This window comes from Cetorhinus maximus, chromosome 10 (assembly GCF_964194155.1).
Source record: "Cetorhinus maximus chromosome 10, sCetMax3.hap1.1, whole genome shotgun sequence".
NCBI classification, from domain to species: domain Eukaryota; kingdom Metazoa; phylum Chordata; class Chondrichthyes; order Lamniformes; family Cetorhinidae; genus Cetorhinus; species Cetorhinus maximus.
This window is the reverse complement of record NC_135888.1, coordinates 6,423,204-6,450,256: the sequence shown is the minus strand read 5'-3', so window position 1 is coordinate 6,450,256 and position 27,053 is coordinate 6,423,204. Positions and strand designations below refer to the sequence as shown.

General features: G+C 43.6%; 1 long non-coding RNA gene across 1 annotated transcript in view; it reads right to left on the bottom strand.

Annotated features, from left to right (window-relative positions):
- The window catches only part of LOC144685202 (uncharacterized), a 68,434-nt gene extending 41,840 nt beyond the window's left edge, over positions 1–26,594 (bottom strand). Inside the window, exons 1-2 of the long non-coding RNA XR_013577673.1 lie at positions 26,495–26,594; positions 25,142–25,292 (exon numbers count right to left, since the gene is read on the bottom strand). This is a non-coding gene — a long non-coding RNA (uncharacterized LOC144685202). The remainder of the gene's footprint in view (positions 1–25,141; positions 25,293–26,494) is intronic.
- Positions 26,595–27,053: the final 459 nt, after the last annotated feature.

Sequence of the window (27,053 nt, the reverse complement as noted above, 5' to 3'; positions counted from 1 at the left end):
ATCATCAGAACCCATGTGCAACCCCTTGAAACAATTCAACCAGGCAACCATCACATTCAGACCATTCCCACTTCATAATAGATGATCACATCATCTGTCTGAAGGCTACTGTCCATGCTGAATAGGGGTTGCAACAAAGTAGACGCCAGGAGAATGAAGAGTTCAAATGAAGTGTTTCATTCATTGAAATAAACATCAGCATACACCATTAGCATTCTATACACACCCAAATGAATCCCCTCTGCAACTATTAAGCATTTCTCATACACTTGCACTTGCTCTTACATGGTAAAAACCTTGTGGCTTCAGCTGAGCCAGTGAGCGGCCCCCCCCAAAGATTGTCCCCTATGCAGCTGTGCACTGGCACATGGTCATCAGAGCAGAAAGCAGCAGGTGCGGCTCTGTCTGGTGGGAGGGAGTAGGTGCAGATCCAAAGAATGAACAGTGGGACGTGCCTTGAGAAGAGTCCCCAATGCCATGTGCCTTTTCTCCGTCTTCCCTTTCATTTCCGACCTGCTTTTCCCTTTTAGCCAAGAGCTGGAGAAAACTTGGCTGTATGTTAGTGACGTGTTGATCCACTAAGGCGAGGCTATGCTTCATTTTGTGTAAAGTGGCAGTCAGGATGTACAGGCTATGGGCCGTGGTTGGCATGCACTAGATGCCTGATGCTTCTGATTCTCTATACAAGTGATCACTCTTTCTGTGGAGATGGGCATTAGTATAAAGGCCTAAGATATCATGGCACTCATGCTGGAGATAGACTCCTCCATTCTCTGTCTAAGGATGCTCTGGAAATGCTGACAGAAGCACACACGTTTCCGGTTGCTGTTCCATAAGCTCCCTGTTATTGGATGACCCCGGATCAATGTCTATCTGAGCAGAACTTGGCGTGTCCTGCGCCCTCCGATGCGAGCTCTCTGCTGCAGTCCCTGTCTCCAGCTCCTGCTCACACGTTGATGTGCTCTCTCAACATGTGGCCATCTAGTAATGCCTACTGCAGTACCCATCAAGGTGTGTGTGTCTGTGTTGGTGAAGAGTGCACATAAGCCTTGTGACAGTTTGTGCTCTGAGTGCTGTTCCTGCTCCACACCCTGGCTTTTTATCAACTCCTTCGTCACTCTTGAAGGACTGTTTGGAGGTCAAAGACATAAGTTCATGCCGACATTGAGAATGGGTACAAACACAGCATTGTGCATATCATAGTTTTTCTGTTACTGCTGACATCAATTCAACATGAGTGACTGTTAAGTGCTAAGTGGCAGTGCATTATGTAATGACTGTCACCAGGGCCAAGATTTTCTCTGCAGGTTCTGAGCCCTGCCGTCAGGCTCAAATGGGGGTCAGAAACCTGTCCTGTGTGAGAAACAGTCGCTTAATGTGATTTCTTCCAGTCTGGCCAACTAATGACCAGAGAGTGGATTCACCATCCAATTCAATAAGTGGGCTCTCGAAACTGGAGGGCAAATCAGAGGCCTTCCAGCTTGAATACAGCAGCAGGATGCAATGGAAAGTAAGTGAAGGCAAGTGTACTTTAAAATGGAGGCCCCCTCTCCCACAATTTTTCTTTAAAATATAAATAAAAAGTAGCTTCTGCAGCCAGGCCAGCACTGTGAGGGGGAAACCTCTACAAGGTAGCCTGCAGCTGCAGCTGCGGCTGCAACCAGGCAGACAGGGGTGACCTGTAAACCTGCTTGCAGTGCTAGCTCCTAGTCTGCCGCAGGTAGGCCACCTCCTGGCAGCTAAAGTGGCCCCTGCTGCCTCTGGATGCCTGGAGGATGACTGGAAAACCCCAGTCGGCCTCCTTCATTGGCCTTCGGTAGCCCTCAATGAGCCTAATTGCTGCCCACTGTGCGTAGGCGGGTAGCCCTACCACCCCTATCAGGCCTCAGGGAAAATGGCCTGGGTAGGATGGAGCCATGGAACTTGCACAACACCTGGCAGTGCTATTTTTAGCATCTGCCCAACTCTGCTTCCAGCCCTGATGGGGGGCTTAAAATCCAGTCCTAGGTCTCTGGGCCACCCCATTTCTCATCGTTGCGCCTAATGCATATGCCACCCTGTCAATCTCCAGGGCGTCTTCCTCTAATGTGGTCAGGGCAGGCCCACCCCTGATTTTCTGCCTTTCCCTGGAGTTATGTTCTCTATTCTTCTATAATGGGAGAAAGCAGAGAGTTATGAGTGTGAGAAGTAGAATGTGCGCTGAGGATGGAGTGAGAATATTTGAAGAGGTTGAATACGAGGGATGGGTGCAAGAGGGCAATAGGATGAGTGTGAGTGTTGGCTGTTCCGATGGAGATTTGAGAAGGTACCAGGAGAGAAAGGATTGTGTGGAACTGTGAGGTGCGTTCGTCAATATAGCACTGTGCAGAAGAATGCTAGAGGTCAGAGAATGATGGATGCTACCTGAAAGTGGCATGACACTCATCTTTCCAGATCTAATGAGGTCATTAAAACTTTCCAGCACAGAATTCAGGTCTCTTGCTGCTCAGCCTCTGCTGCTTCCAGCCACGCCTACTTCATTTGGGTGGTTGACCTTTTCCTCCTGTCCACAGGGAAGATGACTTCCATTCAGGCCATCACTGCTTCCAGGAAAGGATTAGGGAATCAGCTGGGGCAGCCTTCTCAAATCTTCCTTCCAACCACTTTCAGATTGCTTCAGAAGCAATTTTTCCTGCAGCCATTCTGACCCCTGTCAGAGTCCATTTAAGTAACCTCCACTGACAGAGTGCAGGTCATCATTATAGCCTCACTCTGTGATTGGCCAGGAAACACGGAAGCGGGGTGCTTATGCAGTTGCTGAGTTAAACAGCCACGGCAAAGCCTGCTTTAATTATGGGTTCCCAGCCCGTTACCAGCAATCCTGCTGCATGCGGGTGTTTCATTGCTATTCTGCCCAGTTACGTTTTGAATTCTGGTGCGCATTAGGGAGAATAATTCAGGCTCATATTGAAGGTATTGTCAGTTTAGTCAAACAATGATTGTCTGAAAATTGCACAGGTTTTTATTAGAACATTTGTACTCTGTTTTACAACAGATTCTTGCCATCCACTGTAGAGATTGTAGAGGAAGGGCTGAGAGAAGGTATACTTTATATACTGTACACAGTACAGTAGATCACCATCGATGAAATCACCTTCCCTAAGTTAGCATACCCACCAATCAGTATGCATTTTTTTGAGGTTGCACAGGTTTACGAGCATTCAGTGCAGTTATTTGAGAGTATTTCCAAAGGAACACTAATAAGAAATTCTACCCTAAAACAATGTTTAAATATGTAATTTGAGAATTGTTTTTAAAGTTTTACATCATTAGGGGAATGGCCAGCTGTAAAATTAACATAAATGCACTTGCACACAGTAAGATGTCAAGGATTATTGCAAAATGGTACAGATGCCTCATAGCAGATAGGTAGTGCAACATTTGATCTTCTACATGAGGAACAGGATTTATCTATATTGGCTGCTTTCTGTAATGAAGGTTGACAAAGTAAATATTGAAAGATAAAAACAAAAAGCTAAAAGCTACTGCGGATGCTGGAAATCCAAAACAAAATAAAAACAGAATTACCTGGAAAAACTCAGCAAGTCTGGCAGCATCGGCGGAGAAGAAATCAGTCAACGTTTCGAGCCCTCATGGCCCTTCAGCAGAACTGAAGCATAGTTTCAACAAGGGAGAAATATAAATTGGTTTAAGGTGGGTGGGGGGGAAGAGACACATTGAGGGTGTGGTGTGAGCAGATAATCAAAAGATGTCAGAGACAAAAGGGTCAAAGAGGTGTTGAAGGTGGTGGTCTTTGTCTGAGAAAAGTGCTAATTAAGAATGCAAGACAGGATATTCAAAGTACAGCTCTAGTGGGGGTGGGGTGGAAAGACTAAAGGTTTTAGTTTTAGATTTAAAAATAATGGAAATAGGTGGGGAAAGAAGAATCTATATAGATTATTGAAAAAAAAGGCGGGTGGGGGGGGGAAAGAAACGGGGTGGGGATGGGGAGTTTAAGATCTAAAGTTGTTGAATTCAATATTCAGCCCAGAAGGCTGTAAAGTGCCTAGTCGGAAGATGAGGTGCTGTTCCTCCAGTTTGCGTTGGGCTTCACTGGAACAATGCAGCAAGCCAAGGACAGACATGTGGGCAAGAGAGCAGGGTGGAGTGTTAAAATGGCAAGCGACAGGGAGGTTTGGGTCTTTCTTGCGGACAGACCGCAGGTGTTCCGCAAAACGGTCGCCCAGTTTGCGTTTGGTCTCTCCAATGTAGAGGAGACCGCATTGGGAGCAACGAATGCAGTAGACTAAGTTAGGGGAAATGCAAGTGAAATGCTGCTTCACTTGAAAGGAGTGTTTGGGCCCTTGGACGGTGAGGAGAGAGGAAGTGAAGGGGCAGGTGTTGCATCTTCTGCGTGGGCATGGGGAGGTGCCATAAGTGGGGGTTGAGGAGTAGGGGGTGATGGAGGAGTGGACCAGGGTGTCCCGGAGGGAACGATCCCTACGGAATGCTGTCAAGGGGGGTGAAGGGAAGATGTGTTTGGTGGTGGCATCATGCTGGAGTTGGCGGAAATGGCGGAGGATGATCCTTTGAATGCGGAGGCTGGTGGGGTGATAAGTGAGGACAAGGGGGACCCTATCATGTTTCTGGGAAGGAGGAGAAGGCGTGAGGGAGGATGCGCGGGATATGGGCCGGACACGGTTGAGGGCCCTGTCAACGACCGTGGATGGAAAACCTCGGTTAAGGAAGAAGGAGGACATGTCCGAGGAGCTGTTTTTGAAGGTAGCGTCATCAGAACAGATGCGACGGAGGCGAAGGAACTGAGAGAATGGGATGGAGTCTTTACAGGAAGCGGGGTGTGAGGAGCTGTAGTCGAGGTAGCTGTGGGAGTCGGTAGGCTTGTAATGGATATTGGTGGACAGTCTATCATCAGAAATTGAGACAGAGAGGTCAAGGAAGGGAAGAGAAGTGTCAGAGATGGACCATGTGAAGATGATGGAGGGGTGGAGATTGGAAGCAAAATTAATAAATTTTTCCAGGTCGGGACCTGGAAAAATTTATTAATTTTGCTTCCAATCTCCACCCCTCCATCATCTTCACATGGTCCATCTCTGACACTTCTCTTCCCTTCCTTGACCTCTCTGTCTCAATTTCTGATGATAGACTGTCCACCAATATCCATTACAAGCCTACCGACTCCCACAGCTACCTCGACTACAGCTCCTCACACCCCGCTTCCTGTAAAGACTCCATCCCATTCTCTCAGTTCCTTCGCCTCCGTCGCATCTGTTCTGATGACGCTACCTTCAAAAACAGCTCCTCGGACATGTCCTCCTTCTTCCTTAACCGAGGTTTTCCATCCACGGTCGTTGACAGGGCCCTCAACCGTGTCCGGCCCATATCCCGCGCATCCTCCCTCACGTCTTCTCCTCCTTCCCAGAAACATGATAGGGTCCCCCTTGTCCTCACTTATCACCCCACCAGCCTCCGCATTCAAAGGATCATCCTCCGCCATTTCCGCCAACTCCAGCATGATGCCACCACCAAACACATCTTCCCTTCACCCCCCTTGACAGCATTCCGTAGGGATCGTTCCCTCCGGGACACCCTGGTCCACTCCTCCATCACCCCCTACTCCTCAACCCCCACTTATGGCACCTCCCCATGCCCACGCAGAAGATGCAACACCTGCCCCTTCACTTCCTCTCTCCTCACCGTCCAAGGGCCCAAACACTCCTTTCAAGTGAAGCAGCATTTCACTTGCATTTCCCCTAACTTAGTCTACTGCATTCGTTGCTCCCAATGCGGTCTCCTCTACATTGGAGAGACCAAACGCAAACTGGGCGACCGTTTTGCGGAACACCTGCGGTCTGTCCGCAAGAAAGACCCAAACCTCCCTGTCGCTTGCCATTTTAACACTCCACCCTGCTCTCTTGCCCACATGTCTGTCCTTGGCTTGCTGCATTGTTCCAGTGAAGCCCAACGCAAACTGGAGGAACAGCACCTCATCTTCCGACTAGGCACTTTACAGCCTTCTGGGCTGAATATTGAATTCAACAACTTTAGATCTTAAACTCCCCATCCCCACCCCGTTTCTTTCCCCCCCCCACCCGCCTTTTTTTTCAATAATCTATATAGATTCTTCTTTCCCCACCTATTTCCATTATTTTTAAATCTAAAACTAAAACCTTTAGTCTTTCCACCCCACCCCCACTAGAGCTGTACTTTGAATATCCTGTCTTGCATTCTTAATTAGCACTTTTCTCAGACAAAGACCACCACCTTCAACACCTCTTTGACCCTTTTGTCTCTGACATCTTTTGATTATCTGCTCACACCACACCCTCAATGTGTCTCTTCCCCCCCACCCACCTTAAACCAATTTATATTTCTCCCTTGTTGAAACTATGCTTCAGTTCTGCTGAAGGGCCATGAGGGCTCGAAACGTTGACTGATTTCTTCTCCGCCGATGCTGCCAGACCTGCTGAGTTTTTCCAGGTAATTCTGTTTTTAAATATTGAAAGATCTGCTCACAACCAGTGGTCCCTGCAGATACGAAGTGTTTGCCACAAACTATACTGGTTTACAATGATGTCAGCATATGAAAAGGGGAAGCCACTATGGGTGATCAGATTGTCTGTGTAATTGAACAGGAAAACACAAAAATGGCTAGAATGTTAAACGGATTTTAAGGACCCCAATAAAATTAGGTTTACAGTAAATATGTTTGAAAGCAGCTGAATTCTTGGTTGATCTAACCTGCTCACAAATATTATTTGCACATCTGATACTGGCGACTCATAAGATACCAACAAGGAAACCTTATCCAATAACAGAATCAGAGAAAATGCGGGGAATTTGTTTACTTAACCCACTCAGATAATGACATACATGAAATGATTCCAAAGATTAGTACTTACTGTGCTCTTGCTAGTAACTGTACTCTTGTTTATTCTTTTAAATGGTATTTTGTTACTTAAAAGCTGAAACACTTTTTGTCCCTGTTTAAAATAATATTCTGAATCCTGCTGCTGCTGCATGATTAAAGGCAAATTAGTTAAAGAATGTTCACTGTGTGTTTTCTTAAACAGAAACAGATTTCTGTGCAGGGAAAAGCTATCATGTGGTTTCTTTCGACTGCAGAACAATAGCTACTTTGCCTTGTGGTGTAAAACAATTCAACCATAGATAGCCTACTCCCACCTAAAAGGGGGTAATAAAAAATAATTGTGTGTAACTTCATCACAAACAAGCATTTGCTACCACTTTGTGTCAATAAAAATCAACAGTATTAAATGTGAGAAGTCTTCCATGGAAGTACTTTTGCAAGAAGTGATTTTACAAATGTACACACACCAAGTTAAAGCTCTATAAGCTTTTTGTTATAATACGTGGGCACAAAATAAACTAAATAAACAGTTGCCTTGCTGGGTCTGGTATGTGTAGAACACTGAATGGAAAGTACTGTGTCGAGAGGCTTGTTGCTGAGATAATATCACAATGGGTTAGATCCTTTTGACAAACAAATTGTTTTTCCAGGTATTTTTATTTATGTTGTAAAGGATCCTACTTACAATTTGCTGTGGTTGTTAAAAATGCCATGCTATTAAATCGCTGATATAAATTTAAAGATTTTTTACTGATTACCATCAAGGTAAGCAGGATCTGAAATTTAAAACATGCATTGTTATCTAACATATGACCGTTATGTTAACCAAGTAGCTAAAGCATGGCTTTTAATAGGATGAATTAGAAAGATGTGCATATAAAGCAATGGACGTAAGCATTGTACAAGTGCCTGCTTTCAGGCCTCTTTAACAAAGGAACATTTGACATGTCGTACTTCTTTTACTGAAGATCGCTTTGACCTTATTCATCTCTAGGTTATAGAGATTTCCATTTGATTTTTCCTGTAATTAGTTTAATGCCACTCTGGGATGATTGAGTAACTGCTTGCCTTCACGGGTCATGACCTGTGGGACTGACAGTGTATCTATGTGTTGCCATGCGGAGAATTAAAGGAGCAGTCAGACACTGCAAATTGTAAGCAATGCTGTACTTCCTCTTTGTGCTTTACATTCTATTCTATACTTTGCCCTTAGGATTTGGGAGTGGGGAGGAGGCTTCATGTATTGTATTTTACTACTGGTGCAGGAATTCTATTTTAATTCTTTAAAAACTACAAGTTTCCTACACAATGCAATAATGTATTAGTTTCTTTGTCTTCATGAAACTTATAAATAACCTCCTCATGTTTAAGATGACAGTCCCACAATACTGACCCTTTGTTTTTAGTTGGAGACTGCTAGTGAACTGAGGTCTTTCTTGAGTATAGAAGAGCAAGAATTAAAATGATATAGATTGCCTATCTATAGAATCATGAAGTGAAAATGCATGCCCTTCCCTACACTTTGTTTTACAAGGTTTTTGAAATGGTTACAACCATCCTTGATCTCCAAGGAGCATTTCCATAAATTTGAAAATGTTAAACATTTGATATTTAATTTGATCAGGTCATTTTCAGGATCAATGATGAACTCTTGCATTGAACTCTGAGTCACAGTCGTGGTCACTTATCCCCAATTGTTGCATTTTTCCATCAACTTGTCTATTCAATTACAGCTCTGTGTGAAACATATAGTGAAACCACTGAGTAATTTTGCCCTCAGAGCTTTAAATCACAGATCATAATACTAGCCCTTTGTCTACTGAGTTTTTCCCACCACTAAAGTCAGTTGCTTATTTGGTGGAGAAATTTGTCAAGAAAAGAGGGGAGAATTGAGAATTTATTAATCGTTTTCTGATTGCATTAGATGAACTTTATGTTAGAAATTTAAAAATGATCCATCTTGTCTGTGTGAAACATGATGTGACCCTGCACTTCATTTATGTGGACACGCAGCGTCTAAAAAAGTCGGAATCATTTTCAGTGCTAAGATCATAGGAAATAGGAGCAGGAGGAGCCATTTGGCTCCTCAAGCCTGCTCTGCCATCCAATAAGATTATGGCTGATATGATTGTGGCCTTAACTCCACTTTCCTGCCTGCCCCCTATAACCCTTGACTCCCTTGTTGATCAAAAATCTGTCTAACTTCCCTTGAATATATTCAATGGCCCAGCCCCACTGCTCTCTGGGGTAGAGAATTCCAAAGACTAATCGTCTGGGAGAAGAAATTTCTCCTCATCTCAGTCTTAAATGGGAGACCCTATATTTTTAAACTGTGTCCCCTTGTTCCCCCCCGCATCATCCAAAATAAATTGCTTGCATATAAATGTGAGGCTCCCAAGAATCACTGAGAATGATTAGATGCAACGTGTTGACATTGATAGTCCAGTAATTATGTAATCATTACACTGATCACTTAACTGGTGCACACATTTTATACATATTTGTTGAGTGACAAATCATTTAATTAAATTTTGGCGCATTTTGTCAGTTTATTGCAATCTTTTCTTTACTATTGCTGAAAAAAGAGACATGTCAAAGATTTTCATCTTGTACTCATCAGGACACATTGCAAGAATACCGATATAAGGGGAAAACAGCAAATTATACTGTAGGAGAAGAGAGTGCTAAATAAAATAAGTGACAGCCATTCACTGATTCATTTCTCAGGGCAATGCCTTGACCAATCAGGGTCAAGATGCCCGGTTTAAATTTCAAACAATGCTTGGCAGTTAATTGTCAGTAACTATCACTGGTGCATTCTCCATGGCAATGCCTCCACAAATCAGAATTCACTTTCCAAGCAATCAGCACTCTCTTCTCATATAGTATAAATTGTTGTTTTCCCCTTACATCGGTAATCTTGCAATGTGTCCTGATTAGTACAAGATAAAAAACTTCAACATGTCTCTTTTTTCAGCAATACTCTGTGCTACCAAATGACTAATCTTTTCTTTCCGCATTTTGAAGTGTGATTATAGCTCATGTTAAGTAAAGTGCACAGTCATGAAATAAGAAGAACTGTGCACTCTGGGAAATGAAAGTTGGCACAACAGTGCAAATGTTGCGTCAAAGGACTCAATGCAGTCATTTCCACGTTGATGAGAAACTTTTAGTGCACACTGAGATGCGCGCATGGTTGAAGAGAACATCATGGCTGCGGGTCTTGTGCTTTGGTACTGCCGATGAAGGCAGCCATCTCATTTTGAGAAACAATTACAGCTAAACTTCCAAGGCTTTTGAGCACATCTAATTCCATGTTGTCTTGTAAAGAGTAGAGGTCACTAATGCATTTTAAAAACACTTCCTGTAAAGAGTTTAACATATTTCCCTGACGTAGCACAAGGGTTGGGTAACTAGCACGACTCAGCTACACATCGCATGGATGTGAGACTCACAAAGGGAGGTGATCATTGAGTGGGGGCGTGGCTCACTCTCGCAATAAGGGGGCACATAGATGAATACGCACAACGCTTTCAAATGACAAGACCATTCTTATGAACAGCAAATGTATTTACAAAGGTGCACGATATATACAGTGAATTAGCACCCGTGACCCAGAAGCGATGTCAAATTCTTAATTTTTCTAACTCTACCACTACGTCTTGGTGGATCTCTGACATCCGCAGCGAGGTGCAGGCAGCCTGCTGACTGCTATGCCTTGTTGTCCTTGATGATTTTGGTGGTCACCTTCTAGAGGTTCGCGACCTGGAGGGCTCCGGCCTGCTTTGGGTCTCCTGCTGTGGGGCAGGTGCACCCTCCCCGGCCTGTACAGCTGGAGCTGGTGGGGTCACAGGCAGAGGAGATTGGAATTAGCTGGGCACTCTCAGAATCACCTGGGCGGATGGCCCCAGAGTCTCCAGCTGCTTGTCCTCCTCACTATGAGTGCCCCAGGGCTCTTGCCTGACACCTTGAGAAGGGTCTCCCGGAGGGAGATCAAGGTGCCCAGTCCCTCCACCACCACACACACACACCCCACCCCCACTCCCGCCGTTGATGGATCCCACCAACGCCTAAAGCAATCGGAGTGCAGGTCCGAGTGCAAATCCGGCAGGTTCTGCAGGAGCAAGGTCTCTAAGGCAGCCGCCACCCTTCCCATGGAGACGCTCGCATGTCGGAGCCTCAGAGACAAACGCAGACGGACTCCTTCATCCATTTTCTTCATTCATGGAATGTAGCCATCGCTGGCTAATCCAGCATTTATTGCCCATCCCTAATTGCTCTTGAGAAGGTGATGGTGAGTTGCCTTCTTGAGCTGCTGCAGTCCATCGCTCTAGTCCTTCTCTCTAGTCTGTTGACTGCCCCTCGTAACTCTACCTGATTTTCCACCACCTGTCATTGCATCTCCAGGATATTACAGATGGCCATTTCTAGAGGCTCATCATTTGACTCAAACTCAGTTGGTGCCTGATCTCCAGCAGTCCTGCGAGTGCCAGAGACCTGGGCTGCCACTGCCTCCAACTGCTGCGGGGAAGTGTCAGTGAGTTGTTCCTTAGAATGTGGCCCTGAGCCTAATCTAGATGTGTGACCCACCGGAGTGTGTGTCTCTGCGGTGGTGGAGAGTGCTGGTGAACACAGTGATGGGTCTTCTTCAAATGGGCCTTCATCATCGTCCTCTGCCACCCGCCACCACGCTTAGTCTCCAAAATCGAAAATTCCACCCGACGTCACTTTTAAAAACCTGTGAATAGGTTTTTCCAAATGTGATGATATAACTTTTTGTGTCCAATCTCAATCCAGGGCAGGATTGCTATTATTCCAAGGAGGTGGTTTCACATTGCTTAGATGTGACACAGAATGGAGTATAAGTTCAGTACAGTGCCAAACCAGTTTTGAAAAGTGCCCAGGGAGTCAGTTTAACTTCCTGGGAAGTTTGTAAATAAAAATAGATTGTTTTGAGAATGTCAGCGATCTTGACTGCTCTCTCAAAGCATTTCAACTATACCAACTGGGAGGAAAGGCTCTATTCACGAAGGTTAACCACTCATGCACAGATTTTTCTGGCAAAAATGTAGAAGTGCAACTAGGAGCAACATACAGTATAACTCAGTTACTGCAGATCCATTTTAAACTACTCACTGCAGCCACCAATCTCAGTCTAGTCAACTAATCTTAGCCTGATAGCACTGTACAATCACACTCCTTGCAGACTCAACAGATTACAGACACAAGTAAATCTGACCATCCAAATAAACCTGCTGACAAATGTTCAATATCAATACATTGCAGTCCTGCAGAAAAAGGGTCACTGAATGAATTATGTGGTACAATGCTTTCTAGTGTCAGTGCTGAAGCAACAGATAGCCAAGGTCTGCAATTACTTAAGATCCCTACATCTTCTCTCCATATCAGGGAACCACAAACCATTTACTCTAAAAGAAATAAATTGCATAAATAACAGTTTATCATGCCTTCAGGACATCCCAACATGTTTTATTTTCAATGCATCACTCTTTGGGTCATGGTCACTGTTGTTATGTAAGCAAATACAGCAGCCAACTTGTACATAGTGAAGTATAATGAACAGAAAATCAGATGTATGAATAGGTAATCTACTTTTGGTCTTGGCTGAGGGAGGATTTGGCTGGGACATTGGAAAACTACCTACTCCTTTTTGAATGGTACCATGAGATCTTTCATATCCACGTGAGCCAGAACAAGCAGTCAGGTTTTGTGAATCATCTGAAAGACCAGCCCCATTGGAAACAGTTCAGCAGAGCTGTGGTCTCAAACTGAAGGTGAAGAAAAACCATTAAGTGTTCACGTCTTCATTAGTGTGATGAGCCAGAGAGGAACTGGGGGTTCTAAGCAATCACCTATGTCATTTTCTAGAATATATGAGCAGCACTAGTATCTGTAGTAATACAAATGTGTTTTTTGCGAGGCACCAAGATGATATTTCTCATTACTGACTTGTCAGCAGAAAAAGAAATTAATAGAATGAATTTTTAAGCATATTGCATCTTTTTGTGTAATGTTTGTTGTTCTTAGAGTGGTATTTGATCCTTATCAATGGACTAAACATCCTCTAAATCCTTTCACAAAGTCAATTTTTGCACATATTTGAAGATGTTTATAACTGAATGGGATACAGATAAGTTACAGTGCCCTTTCTCAATAAAACAAAGGCATTTTGTATTATGGGAGGGAATAAAGTCATTAGACATCACCTTGAATCAATTGACAACAAGTCAGTCAATGGAATCTGACATGCCATCAAGAATAATAGAATATCAGATAAATTAGTACCTATTAACATTAGCAGAGATTATGGGCAGGATTTTACGCGTCGCTGAGCGGGGACAGGGCCTGCTCTCCAACGCGTAAAATTACAGGCGGTGACGCCGGGAGGAACTCCCAACATCACCGCACCCCATTTACATTTTCTGGAAGGCGGAGGCACAGCGAAATCAGCTGTGCGCCCGCTGACCTGTCAATGGCCAATTGAGACCATTGACAGAGTCAATTATGTAATTAAAGGACCTGCCCGTCCAACCTTAAGGTTGGCAGGCAGGCCAGGAGCCCTGGCACAGACTAGAAAAAGCATGAAACCTCATCCACGGCTGGGATGAGGTTTCATGTAGGGTTTAAAAAATTTTAATAAAGTTTTTGTGACAATTATGGACATGCCCCAACTCATGTGACATTGTCACATGAGGGGACATGTTAGGGAAATTTTACTTTTCTATTTCTAGGTTTTGTACATTTTGAGCCGATCTCCCTGAGGCAGCACTTAGCCTCAGGGAGATGAGTGCGCTTTTTCGTGCGCATGCGCGAAAGAGCGCACTCTTGATTTTGGGATTCCCCTGCCCGCACAGGGGACGCATAGCGCTTCTGTGCGGACGTCACTCTGGGCGGGCCTTAACTGGCCTGCCCACGTAAAATGGTGCCGCGCCTCCGATCGGGAGCGCCAATCGGAAGCGTGCTTGTGCACGCCCGCCCAACAACATCCCCCCCCTCAACGGGGGGAAAATTCAGCCCTATGTGTGTTTAAGCAAAGAAAATGTCAAAAAGAATTTGATGTCATGAGGTGTAAGAGATTTGATCACTAATTAACTATTAATAAATAATAGTTGAACAGAATTTTGCTGCCACCTGTAGTTGGAAGCGGTACAGTTTCATACCTGCTGGTAGTAAAATGGCACCAGCAGGAGGGAGGAAGCAATGCCAGAGAAAGTCAGTCCTGCTCAGTGCTGTCAGCAGTGATGAAACTCATGGAAGTCATGGTCATTAATCCTGGCCACTTATTGCAGTGGAAATTTTTCCTTATTTGAGTAAAACAGCCACCATTTGTATTGTCTCTTGTCGAGTATCTTTAACATTAAAAAAAAACAAAGAAAATACTGACTTCATGCAATGGTGACGTTTTTACTGATGTCACACACAATCAGTCCATAACCAAAAGTTCCCTTTATTTCCCCTTGGGATGGTATTTCAGTTGGCTGTATACCTCAGCAGTTTCTACCAGATTTCATCGCATTTTCAGACATGTAATTAATGAAAATAGCTAAATCATCAATTCCAAATCACAACACTTAGCCTTACATTGTTAACTTGATCCACAAGAGGCATTTTGTTTCTCTATAAGAGACTTTGATTTGTCTGTTCTTGTTGATGGGTTTCATTTGACTAATTAAAGCCTGAATAAGCAATGAGCTAAACATTAATAAATGTCAACATTTTAATTTTTTTTCTGTTTAGTCCGATATAAGACAACAAACTGATAGGGTTATTTATCACTTTATAATTGCATCATGGATTGTTTTGTTTATTAATTATACATCTGTAAATGTGATGACATTTGGTACCATTTGGCACACAGCCAACAGAAATATCATCCTATCACGACAATCTGTGTTAGAGTGCCTTTTGAAATCCTGCCACCATAAAAGTGGAACACATTTTTCTTCAGCTGCTGAGTTGATCTGTGACTTGGCTGAGTCCAGTAGTTATTTTTCATGCCCTGAATATTGTACAAAGCATCTAGAATGACAATTTTCTTCTCAGTAAGAAGGAACATGATAGAATACAAAACTTGAAGAAATCACCTCTGATTTGATTGGCACCGACATTTCCTATTTGAAAATCAAATGAACAAAAAAGCAATGGTCTCAGGGCAGTTTGAATCCACCTTGTTATTTGTTATTTATTCCCAGGATATGGGATGATTAGAAAAATGAATCCTGTTCCACTGTTGTAACTTTGTCAGATATGTGGTGGAAACACCATTTACAGATGTAAACCATGTTTCCAGTCCTAGTGTATCATCTACTGACACGGATTTTAAACCAGTCAGCCTGAATTTTGCTGTTAACAGGGATGTCCGGCCACCATTGCAGAAAGCAAGAGGCAACTTTGCTTCAGCTGGTAGCAGGACCCAAGGCAGCATAGATCTGGGGTTGGGGGGGTTGGCGGGGTTGGGGGTGGGGGTAGTGGGGGGCGGAATTAAGGAAAGCAGCCCAATAACTGCCAGCCCAACCAGAGGCCCAGCGGGTCACCAGTCTCAGCAACACCACCACTAGCAGTTCCCACTGCTGAGGTTGCAGCTCCAGGGCGAGTGTGCCTCGATGGATGGGTGCCCTCAAAAGCAGGTAAGTTGGGTGGGGGGGAATACCGGGATTGGGCTGCCTGGCCCTGCCAAACAGGATCGTGGGGGGGTGCCGTGGACTCACTGACCTCCAACGGTGCCATTGCTGCAATGTTGACCATTGTCATCTGAGTCCCCTCTGTGGGCCATGGAATGCAATCCCCATGAAGAAAGGCACTCCACCCCTAGAACCTGCTGGGTGGGCAATTAGTTTCACCCAGCAGCCTCCCCACATAGCAGTGAGCCTACCCAACATGGGCTAAATGCCCACAGAGGTGGGTGTGGCCCTTAATTGGCCACTTAAATGTCTTACTCATCCTCACAGGCGGCTGACCCTCTGACTTCCCACTGCCATGTCATATTGCCAGCGACGGGATGATGTCAAACTCCCAGCCCAATACCTTCTCCCACTATTTTGCCAGCCATCCCGCCTCCCAGCCCTTCCGCAAAGGACCCAGAAAACTCAGCCGAGTACCTGCACCAATGGTATTGATATGTGTGGATTCAAGAAACTCATGAGTGTCTCCCTCTAGAGGCTACCAGTAAATACAACACTTTTTTTTAAAGGTGCAACAGCAGTGTAAATCAAATGTAGGAAGTTCCAGACTATAACACTGAATAATGGTTCAAAAGTAGAAGACAAAGCTTAAAATTGGGAGATTATAGTTAAATAGGGTGTTCCAGCAGAATTACTTCACACAAATTTTCTGCAACAAATTTTCAGGTAAGGTCTTTAAAGCAAATTGTAACTTTCATTTTCGGTTTAATGGACAGCTCAATGCTTAAATTGAAGTCCATGGTGGGAAGAGGGCTTTTAGATAAACCAGAAGGTCAAATGTTATTCTGCAAATGGTCTTTTCCTGGTTCGTAACATCTTAAATGAGAGAAAAATATTTCTTGCTTTGGTGCATGATCATTCACCATTACTTAATTAAAATCAAATTCATGGAATTTATCAAATATCCTATGTTTGCATGCATTTGCTGACACCTTATTCCAATATAAAATCCTATGATCACATTTATAATAGAAATTTCCTATGTAAACATGTCACACTGTCACTACACCATTATAGATATTGCATCATGACTGCTGGAGGGAGCATATAATTACAGTGTAACAAATAGACAGTTGCCATTATAAAAATAGGAATTTGTAATGGAGCTATAAAAATAATGTAGAAATTTACAGTGTTTACTGAATTAAACCTGCATACCCTGGCCCAATTATCTTTTACTCCTTAACACTAATTTTCCTGATGAATACATAAGGTTTCAACTTATAGTGCTTCCTGATATCAATTTTAAGTTAACTTTAGTTTGAACCTTTGTCCCCAACACAGCAGCAAGAGAGCACAATTCCAATTTTAACTGATGATGAACATGTACACTAAGCATGTGCTGAGGTAAAATGACACAGGATTCCTGTTCTTTAGTGAAAATAGTGCATCTGAAAGGATAATGCTTCCGCTCCCAGACTCTCTTCCTTTTGTTGTGTTCTTTATGTTGCTATAAGGAATTAGCTGCCAAATAAATATTTCACTTTTTTGGATTATTGGTACTAATCACTAAAGAGTCTAAAGAAATCTGTGAGCAAACATTGTTTAACTTGATTTAACTTGTCACCTCCAGCACATATGGATATCACAGGTTTCTAATCTATTACAGGCTTGTCAGTTTTGCAGCCTGTTAATTGACTTGACCTGATATAATCAATGTGTAGTAATACATTATGGCAGTATATGAAAGTAGGAAATCAGAGTTTGCAGTGATTACATCAAAAATGAGGGAATCAGCAAAATAATCAGGGCGCTGAACAGATCCACAATACCACGCCCAGAACACAGCGGGTTTCTCAAGTAGGGTGGAATTTTACGGCTCCTCCCACCAGCGGGATCTTCCGGTCCCACCGAAGTGAGTGGAGTTTTGAATGGCTCACTGCATTTTCCTGCCTTGCCCCACTGCAACGGGGCTGTAAAATTCCTCCCATAGTGTGGGGTAATTTATCATTTTTCGCAAGTCTGGATAAAACAACAAATGAGAATAATTTAGGAACAAAATGAGTGCAAATCAGTAGGGTTGCAAATAATAAAAAAGCAAAAACACAACCAGGTGTTCATCAGTTTAAATTTTTATGTGAAGCACCCTGGGGCAATGGCCTCTGAATTTATGGAAATTCATGGAAAAATGAGTCTTGGCACACAAATTAAAGAGAATAGTTGTGCAGCAATCCTGCTTTTTCACCAACTTAATCCTGTGATAACATGCAGGGGACGTAGCATGCAGTCCTTTCATTTATGTGCCTCACAGTTACTGTTTATTATTAATAATATACATTTTTAATTGGTGAAGAAGATTTATGAAAGATTGTATGATATTAGAAAACTACAAGAAACTTCTACAAAAGAAGTGTTCCAAAGAGTTCATGAATTGCTTGTTTGCAGCTTGCAATGTCTTTTTTTGTCTTTATGCTGAAATAATTGCCATGCAAGCACCATATAGCAGTGTTAAGCTCCCACTTTCAAGCTGTTGTTGAATGAATTGTAACTGGCTTCACGTGCCGTTCTCACTTAATTTTCAGTTTGCTTTCTACTTAGTTTTGAAACATTGCTGCTGATATGAAAGCCACTTGTTAACCTAACTGATTAAACTTTGGAAAGTGCAACAGGCCACGGTTCAACTTCTACAAACTTTCACTCAGATGCTGCCAACATAGCCAGAGACCTGGTTAGCAGCGCCCTGCATAAGCATTTTACCACCTGTTTGCAGAGCTCTGCCATAGTGATATGAACAGGTGGAGCAGCTTTGGGTCCCCAGCTCCTGAACCAGGTTGTTCATAATCTCAAGGCTCTAAGGCACCCCCAAGCTGAACTTTTCATATCAACACCATCATAAAGATGACGTACTCCCACCATTGTAACATCTCTTGTATTTATCCCTGCCTCAACTTATGCTGGTATTCTGGATCAGGTGTCCTCCTAGGATGGTCACTTTCACTTAATGTTGAGACAGACAGGCCTCACAGACACACAAATGGGTCTGAAGAGCTGATCCAACTCTTCCTGAAGAAAAGGAACCACCAAAGAATATTGCTGTCTTTCAGATAGCATTTTAAACAAGCTTTAGTTAGATTATAACAACCTGGATATTATAAGGACTCAGGCATCTCTCCTCAACAATGTACCTCTTCATTAAAAGTGTACGGAGGTGGGTTTTCAAGTTTAGGTACAGGATATGATATGAGACAATATATTTTCTAAATTATATAAGCGTTTATTAAAGAACCGATCATGCAATTTACTTTTGACAGTAATTCAATTACAACATTGACAGTTCTAGGAAAAGTCAGCATAACCTTGCTTTTAATAGAGCATCCAGGTCTTATCAATGTTACAGAATGATATTTAAGATACCCATCAATATTTAAAGTAGTATTTACCGTAAATCCCCGAGTAGAAAGCTGCCGAGTCTAGCAAGATACTTCTATCCCAATTATCGGGAGAACTATCATCACTACACTACAGCAACATACCTTTATGTGAGAGACACTGGAGTGAATTCAATTAATCTAAAAATCCTACTGTGTAGTTCCAATATTCATACCCTAATAGAGCTAAACTAGCAGGAAGCATATTGAGCATTCATGCTGGACAACATCCTTTGCTTTTCATCAACATCCTTCAATCAAACAGTATATTGAGAAGTGCAAACAGTGGTCACTTCCTTTTCTTTATTCATTCATGGGGTGTGGGCGTCATTGGCTAGGCCAGCATTTATTGCCCATCCCTAATTGCCCCTGAGAAGGTGGTGGTGAGCTGCCTTCTTGAACAACAGCTGTCCGTGTGGTATAGGTACACCCACAGTGCTGTTAGATGGAGGGATCCAGGATTTTGAACCAGCGACAGTGAAAGAACGGCAACATGTTTCCAAGTCAGGATGGTGAGTGTCTTAGAGGGGGACATGTAGGTGGTGGTGTTCCCATGCTTCTGCTGCCCTTGTCAATCTCGATGGTGGTGTCCGTGAGTTTGGAAGGTGTTGTCTAGGGAGGCTTGGTGAGATCCTGCAGTGCATCTTGGAGATGGCACACACTACTACTAATGTGCGTTGGTGGTGGAGGAAATGAATGTTTGTGGATGGGATGCCAATCAAGCGGGCTGCTTTGTCCTGGGTGATGTCAAGCTTCTTGAGTGATGTTGGAGCTGCATTCATCCAGGCAAATGGAGAGTATCCCATCACACTCCTGACTTATGCCTTGTAGATGGTGGACAGGCTTTTGGAGAGTCAGGAGGTGAGTTACTTGCCACAGGACCTCTGACCTGCTCTTTAGCCACAGTATTTATATGGCTAGTCCAGTTCAATTTCTGGTCAATGGTAATCCTCAGGATGCTGATGGTGGGGGATTCAGCAATAGTAATGCCATTGAATGTCAAGGGCTGTTGGTTAGATTCTCTCTTGTTGGAGATGGTCATTGCCTGGCACAAATGTTACTTACCACTTGTCAGCCCAAGCCTGGATATTGCCCAAGTCTTGTTGCATTTGGACATGGACTGCTTCAGTGTCTGAGGAGTGGCAAATGGTGCTGAACATTGTGCAATCATCAGTGAACATCTCCACCTCTGACCTTATGATGGAAGGAAGGTCATTGATGAAGCAGCTGAAGGTGGTTGGGCCTAGGACACTACTCTGAGGAACTCCTGCAGTGATGTCCTGGGACTGAGGTGATTGACCTCCAGCAGCCACAACTATCTTCCTTTGTGCTAGGTATGACCCAGCCAGTGGAGGGTTTTCCCCCTGATTCCAGTTTTGCTAGAACTCCTTGATGCCACACTCAGTCAAATGCAGCCTTGATGCTAAGGGAAGTCACTCTCACTTTGCCTCTGGAGTTCAGCTCTTTTGTCCATGTTTGAACCCAGACTGTAATGAGGTCAGGAGCCAAGTGGCCCTGGCAGAACCCAAACTGAGCAGGTTATTGCTAAGCAAGTTCCACTTGATAGCCCCTTCCATCACTTTACTGATGGGGCAGTAATTGGCTTTGTCCTGCTTTTTTGTGTACAGGACATACCTGGGCAATTTTCCACATTGGTGGGTAGATGCCTGCACTGGAACAGCTTGGCTAGAGGCACAGCAAGTTCTGGAGCACAGGTCTTCAGTACTATTGCCAGGGCCCATAGACTTTGCACTATCCAGTGATTCAGCCTTTCTTGATATCAGGTGGAGTGAATCAAACTGGCTGAAGATTGGCATCTGTGATGCTGGGGACCTCCAGAGAAGGCCAAGGTGGATCATCCACTCTTCTGGTTGAAGATTCTTGCAAATGCTTCAGCCTTGTCTTTTTGCATTGATGTGCTGGGCTTCCCCATCATTGGGAATGGGGATATTTGTGGAGTGAGTTATTTAATTGTCCACCACTATTCACAACTGGATGTAGCAGGACTGCAGAGCTTGGATCTGATGTTTGTGGAATTGCTTAGCTACGTCTATCACTTGCTGCGTATGCTGTTTGGCCTGTTGGCTGTAGCTTCACTTCACCAGGGTAACACCTCATTTTTAGGTGTGTCTGGTGCTGCTCCTGGCATGCTCTCCTGATTCAGGAGGATTGGTGGTAGTAGTAGAGTGGGGGATATGCTGGGCCATAAGTACAATTCTGCTGATGGCCTAGAGTACCTCATCTTATTGCCAGATTTGTTTGAAATCTATCCAACTCAATGTGAGGACAGGACTTCATCTCCACAAGGACTGTGCAGTGGTCACTCCTACCAATACTGTCAGGGACAGATGCATCTGCAGGAGGTAGGTTGGCAAGGATGTGGTTAAGTATGTTTTTCCCATCACCTGCCACAGTGAATTAGTGAGCCAGATGGGTTTTTAGAAACAATCAACAATGGTCATCATTAGACTTTTAATTCCAGATTTCTATTACATTCACCATCTCATGTGGTGGGGTTTGAACCAGGGTTCCTGGAGCATTACCCTGGGTTATAAGTCTAGTGTCAATACCACTATGCCACCACCTCCCCCTTACAACACCCAGTTTTCAAGATTCAGTTAACAAGTCATTTAGGGTCATCCTTAAGGTTATCCATTGATAGATTGTAATATCTTACAATTTATCAATGCCTTTCTGAGATGATGTAAAGGTCATCTCCTGTTTTTTTCAGGATATGCCACAGCATATTGTTGTTCCATTGTGCCCAGGCATATTTACAAACTTTTTGGACCTTTGTCCAGCAGATGAACACTGCTTTTAATTTTTAACCCCTACTTCATAGGAGAATCACTATTTTAATCTTATAACTCCATATTTATGCCTGGATTCTCTTATAACTTTGTGTTTATCGCTGCATTCCTTCAGAATTCCCTGTTCCTTCATCCTAACACAGCATTGCTGAAGTGCCTTTACAACAATAAAAGCAACAACAGCAGCTTATAATTATGTGGTACCTTTAACATAATAAAACATCCCAATGCGCTTCACAGGAGCATTATAAAGCAAAATTAGACACAGAACCACATATGGTAAGATTGGGCAGATAGCCAAAAGCTTGGTCAAAGAGGCAGGTTTTAAGAAGCATCTTAAAGGCAGGAAGAGGGATAGAGAGCCGGAGAGGTTTAGGGAGGAAATTCCAGAGCTTATGGTCTAGGCAGCTGGAGGCATGGTAACCAATGTTGCAGCAATTAAAATCAGGGGTGCAAGGCTGAATTAGATGAGCATATTTGTTTCAGAGGCTTTTTTTTCATTCATTCATGGGATTTGGGCATCGCTGGCTAGGCCAGCATTTATTGCCCATCCCTAATTGCCCTTGTTCAGAGGGCATTTTTAAGAGTCAACCACATTTCCTGTGGGCCTGAAGTCACATGTAGGCCAGACCAATAGATTTACTTCCCTAAAGGGCATGAGTGAACCAGATGGGTTTTTATGACAATCATTCATTGTTAAACTTTTAATTCCAGATATTTACAGAACTTGAATTCCACCATCTGCTGTGGTGGGATTTGAACCCAGGTCACCAGAGCATTACCCTGGGTCCCTGAATTACCAGTCTAGTGACAATACCACTACACCACCACCTCCCCATGCTTGTGAGGGTGGAGGAGGTTACAGAACTAGGGAGGGGGCCAAGAATGGATTTGAAAACGACGATGGGAATTTAAAAATTAATGTGTTGCTTGACTCGGCGCCAATGTAGGTCAGCAATCACAGAGTGACGGGTGACTGGGACTTGGTGAGAATAACGACATGGGCTGCAAAGTTTTGGATGATCTCAAGTTTAAAGAGGGTAGAATGCAAGAGACCAGCCAGGAGTATCTTGGAATAGTCAAGACCAGAGGAAACAAAGGGAAGAATGAGAGTTTTAGCAGCAGATCAATCGAGGGGTGAAGTCAGGCAATGTTACAGAGGCTGCTGTAGTGAAGGCACATTATGTTATTAGAAGCCCATCTCAGTGTCAAATATAACACTAAGCTTGTGAACAGGTTGGTTGAGTTTCATACTGTTACCAAGGGGAGGAACAGAGTTCTTCGCTCGGGAACAGTGTTTGGAGCTGGGATAAAGACAATGGCTTAATTGTTCCCAATGTTTAATTGAAGGAAATGTCTTCTTATCCAGTACTGGATGTCAGATAAGCAGTCTGATAACTTAGCAACAGTGGAGGAGCCAAGAGAGGTGGCAGTGAGGTAGAGCTGGGTGTCATCATTGTATATGTGGAAACTAATGCAGTGCTTTCAGATGATGTCACTGAGGGACAGCATATACATGTGAAATAGGAGGAGACCAAGTGTAGATCCTTGGGGGATACCAGACACAATGGTGTGGGAATGGGAAGGGAAGATGTTGCAAGCGATGCTCTGGCTACAATTTGATAGATCTGAATGGAACCAGGCAAGTGCAGTCCTACCCATCTGCACAACAGTGGAGAAGTGTCAGAGAAGGATTGATTGTCAATTGTGTCAAAGGCTGTACACAGTTTGAGAAGGATGAGGAGGAATAGTTTATCTTTGGCACCATCACACAGGATGTCATTGATAAGACATTGATTGTGACTTTGATAAGAGCAGTTAAACCTGATTGGCGAGATTCAAACACGGAGTTCCGTGAAAGATGGGCACATTTTTGGGAGGCAACAACATGCCCACGGACCTCGGAGAGGAAAGAGAGATTGAAGATGGGGCGGTTGTCTACAAGGATGGCGTTTGCAGGAGTCATTTTTATGAGGAGAGCAGTGATGATGGCAGACTTAAAGGAGAGAGCGACAGCATCTGAAGAGAGAGAACTATTAACAATAGCAGTAAACATGGGGATCAGTAGGGCAAATTGACTGGTCAGCAGTTTAATGGGAATAGGTTCGAGGGAACATGTGGTGGATCTCACGGACAGAGATATAAGCTCAGAGAGGGCATGCAGGGATATAGGAGAGAAACAAGAGAAAGAAGTGAGCTCATGACTAGGGCAGGAGGGAGCATTGGAAGAAGTTGGCTTGGTTGATAGGCCCCATGCTCTAAAAATGCCTCCCTAAAGCCCTCCATCTCCCATATGTCATTAAGTTTCTTCTTAAAACATACCTCTTTGGCTCAGTGCCTATTTCTTGATTACACCTCCGTGAAGCACCTTGAGATGTTTTCTTCATTTAAAATGCTACATAATTTAAATTTGTTGTATTAATACCAAATTAGTGGGTCCATTGTAGAGGGGGCTTTGATAAATTGAGATGCTTAACTTTAGTATCATGCAGAGAATCTTATTGCCTGAGGAATTCTTGAGAAAAGGGCTGGTGTGATCTAACGGTTTACAGCAGCTCAACTAGTTGGGAACTTAATATAGGGATTGAAATTGGGTTATGAAATACAAACTTCCTTGCTCTGTTGCTAAAGTGGTCTTCACTAGATGAGATTGGGTCATTTCAATTTGATTCCTGATTGTCAAAAATTTGAAGTAGAAAACTATTCTGAATGTAATGCTAATTGGAATTAATTTGGCAATTGGATTTGGCGAGGACACAGGGGTTGTAAAAATCAGATTGGTGCAATTGGCAATGTTCAGAGATTACTGCTAAGGCATGTTGTTCAAGCAGAATTTATGAATAGGAGAGTGATACCCTGCATTTAAAATCCAAGTTGATTGAAGCACTCCTTTTTTTCATACCTTTTCCTTTTCCTCCTTCAATCACTCTGTCCCCCTGCAATTTATTCACAGTTACTGATGTGGTTTGTGTCTCTTTGTTTTTGCTCTCAGAACTATTTAAAAGCAGCAATAAACAACTGCATCACTTTGTCTGACTGCTTTGGCCTATGACCTTTGTCTTTAATTAGTGAAGGAGCGGTTTATTGCTTCACACATTCCTGGCAAATGGAACCTATCACTGGAGCTCACAGCATCTTCCCCAAATAACTGCATGCCACAGTGGGGATATTTTACAATTCTATATGAGATAGCAATAAACACTGCGTAAAATTTTATTATATCGTCAGATAACTGCACAGCGTTGTTTTTCGTTCCTGGTCATAAACTATGTTCCCTCAACTTTCTTGTTCTTGTGCATCTCCTGTTCATTAACGTGCAGTACATTTAAATTTTAGTTAAATAACACATGTGTTATCTTAAACAGGACAACTTGAGAGCAGCCTGTGCAGTACCTTCTGGGTTGCTGTGTATTTCTCTTCTCTTAGGCAGTCCCTTCGGATCGAGGATGACTTGATGCCACTCCAATTCAATGAGTTCTGAGATGGCTGATCAATCCAATGTATTTACATCAGTGCGTGTATTAGCAGAAGTTGAAAGATCTATCTTGATAAATAAACACATCAACAAACACCAGTCAGCATTCATATAGCGTCTTCAACACATTACAATATCCCAAGCTGTTTCAGGGAAGCCTGGGGAAAAAATGGAGGAGGAACCAAATAAGTCAGTTATAGGAGAGCTGACATTTGGCTTGGTCAAAGAAATTGGTTTTGAATTAAGGGAGATGACAAAGGGAGGTCCAAGGAGGGTGAATCTGGGCAACTGAAAGCAGAACTATGAACTGTTGGGTGAAGGGAAAATTACATACTTAAAGAAGAACATAAATGCTATCATAACATTAGGAGGAAAAGGAATGATATTTACTATTCTTATAGATATTAAACTTGAAAGTTGCATGTATTGGCTACAAAATATGAAATGATGTCAGTCTTCAAGTAATCAGATTCTGACTCTTAGAGGAGAATTTTCTCCCAGTCGGGAGGGGGGGGGTTGCGTGGGACCAGGCGCAGATGTGCGCACAGCTGATTGCCGCCCATGATTGGCTGGGTGCCGCCATTTTATCCGGGCGGACCAATTAAGGCCCAGCGTGACGCGCACCTGGAAGCGCTGAGCGCTCCCTGTGTGGGTGGGAGCGGGGGGGGGGGGGGTTGCCTGAGTTGGAGAGTGCGCTCTTTCACGCATGTGCGCAAAAGAGCACAGAAATCTCCCTGAGGCATAGAGCTGCTTCAGGGAGATTAGTTCAAGTTTCAAAATATTTAAAAAGGAAAAAAAAAATTTTAAGACATGTCCCCTCATGTGAAACTGTCTATTAATTTTATTTAAAAATTTTTCAAACCTTTAAAAACCTTCATGAAACCTCATCCCGCCTGTGGATGAGGTTCCGTGAAAATGGCAAAGGCCGCCTGGGCTCTTCGTCTGCCCCCCCCGCCAACCTTAAGGTTGGACGGGCAGCTTCGTTTATTGTTTTAATTGATAGTTAACTGGCCTTAACAGGCAGTTTGGCGGGCGCACAGCCAACTCGGGTGCGCGCCCGCCGCACTGAAAGCCTGAATGACGCGCGGTGACGGCGGGATGCACGCCCGACGTCACCGTGCGTTATTTTACGCCTCGGTGAGCGGGGCCCGCCCCTGCTCGCTGAGCCGAAGATTCTGCCCTGAGGGTGGAATCTTACTGACATTGTTCTTAAACTTGGGCCAGGATCGTTTTTGGGTCTCAAGCCCCAATGGTACCTGAGGACCGCCTACCTGTACGACCTTCCCACAGGCAGCTCCCAGGAAGCCCCGTCCAACTTTCGGAAACTCACTGGCCTCCCACCTCCAAAGTTGCCACTGCGTGCCTGGTAAGATTCTGCCTTTAAACAGCACAGTGATAATGAAGCAGGACTATAAACTTAATCCCTCTGTGTAATGATGTCTTAGCATTTGCATGTTGACTCAGTGAAAATAATAGGGTTATTAATTTTGAGACTAATGAACATACCCTGGTAACATTTCCAGCCCTAATCACGAAACGGTACTGAAAATAAAACCACTAATTAGAACAATAATTGGGAGTGACAGCGATACCCCCTTTGCTTTCTCGGTCATTTGCACAATAGACGTCTTTTGACAGTTGCGTTAATTTATGCTGGTATAAGTCCAAATCTGTCAAAAACTTAAATCGCTCGAGATCATTGCTAGCACTAAATTCTAGTTGAACCACGTTAGATGTTTCAGATGAGATTCAGATTGATCATACTGAATTGTTTTCTCACACAGGAATTTGTTTTGAATAATTGAACTAAACTATCCCTGAACTAGTCCT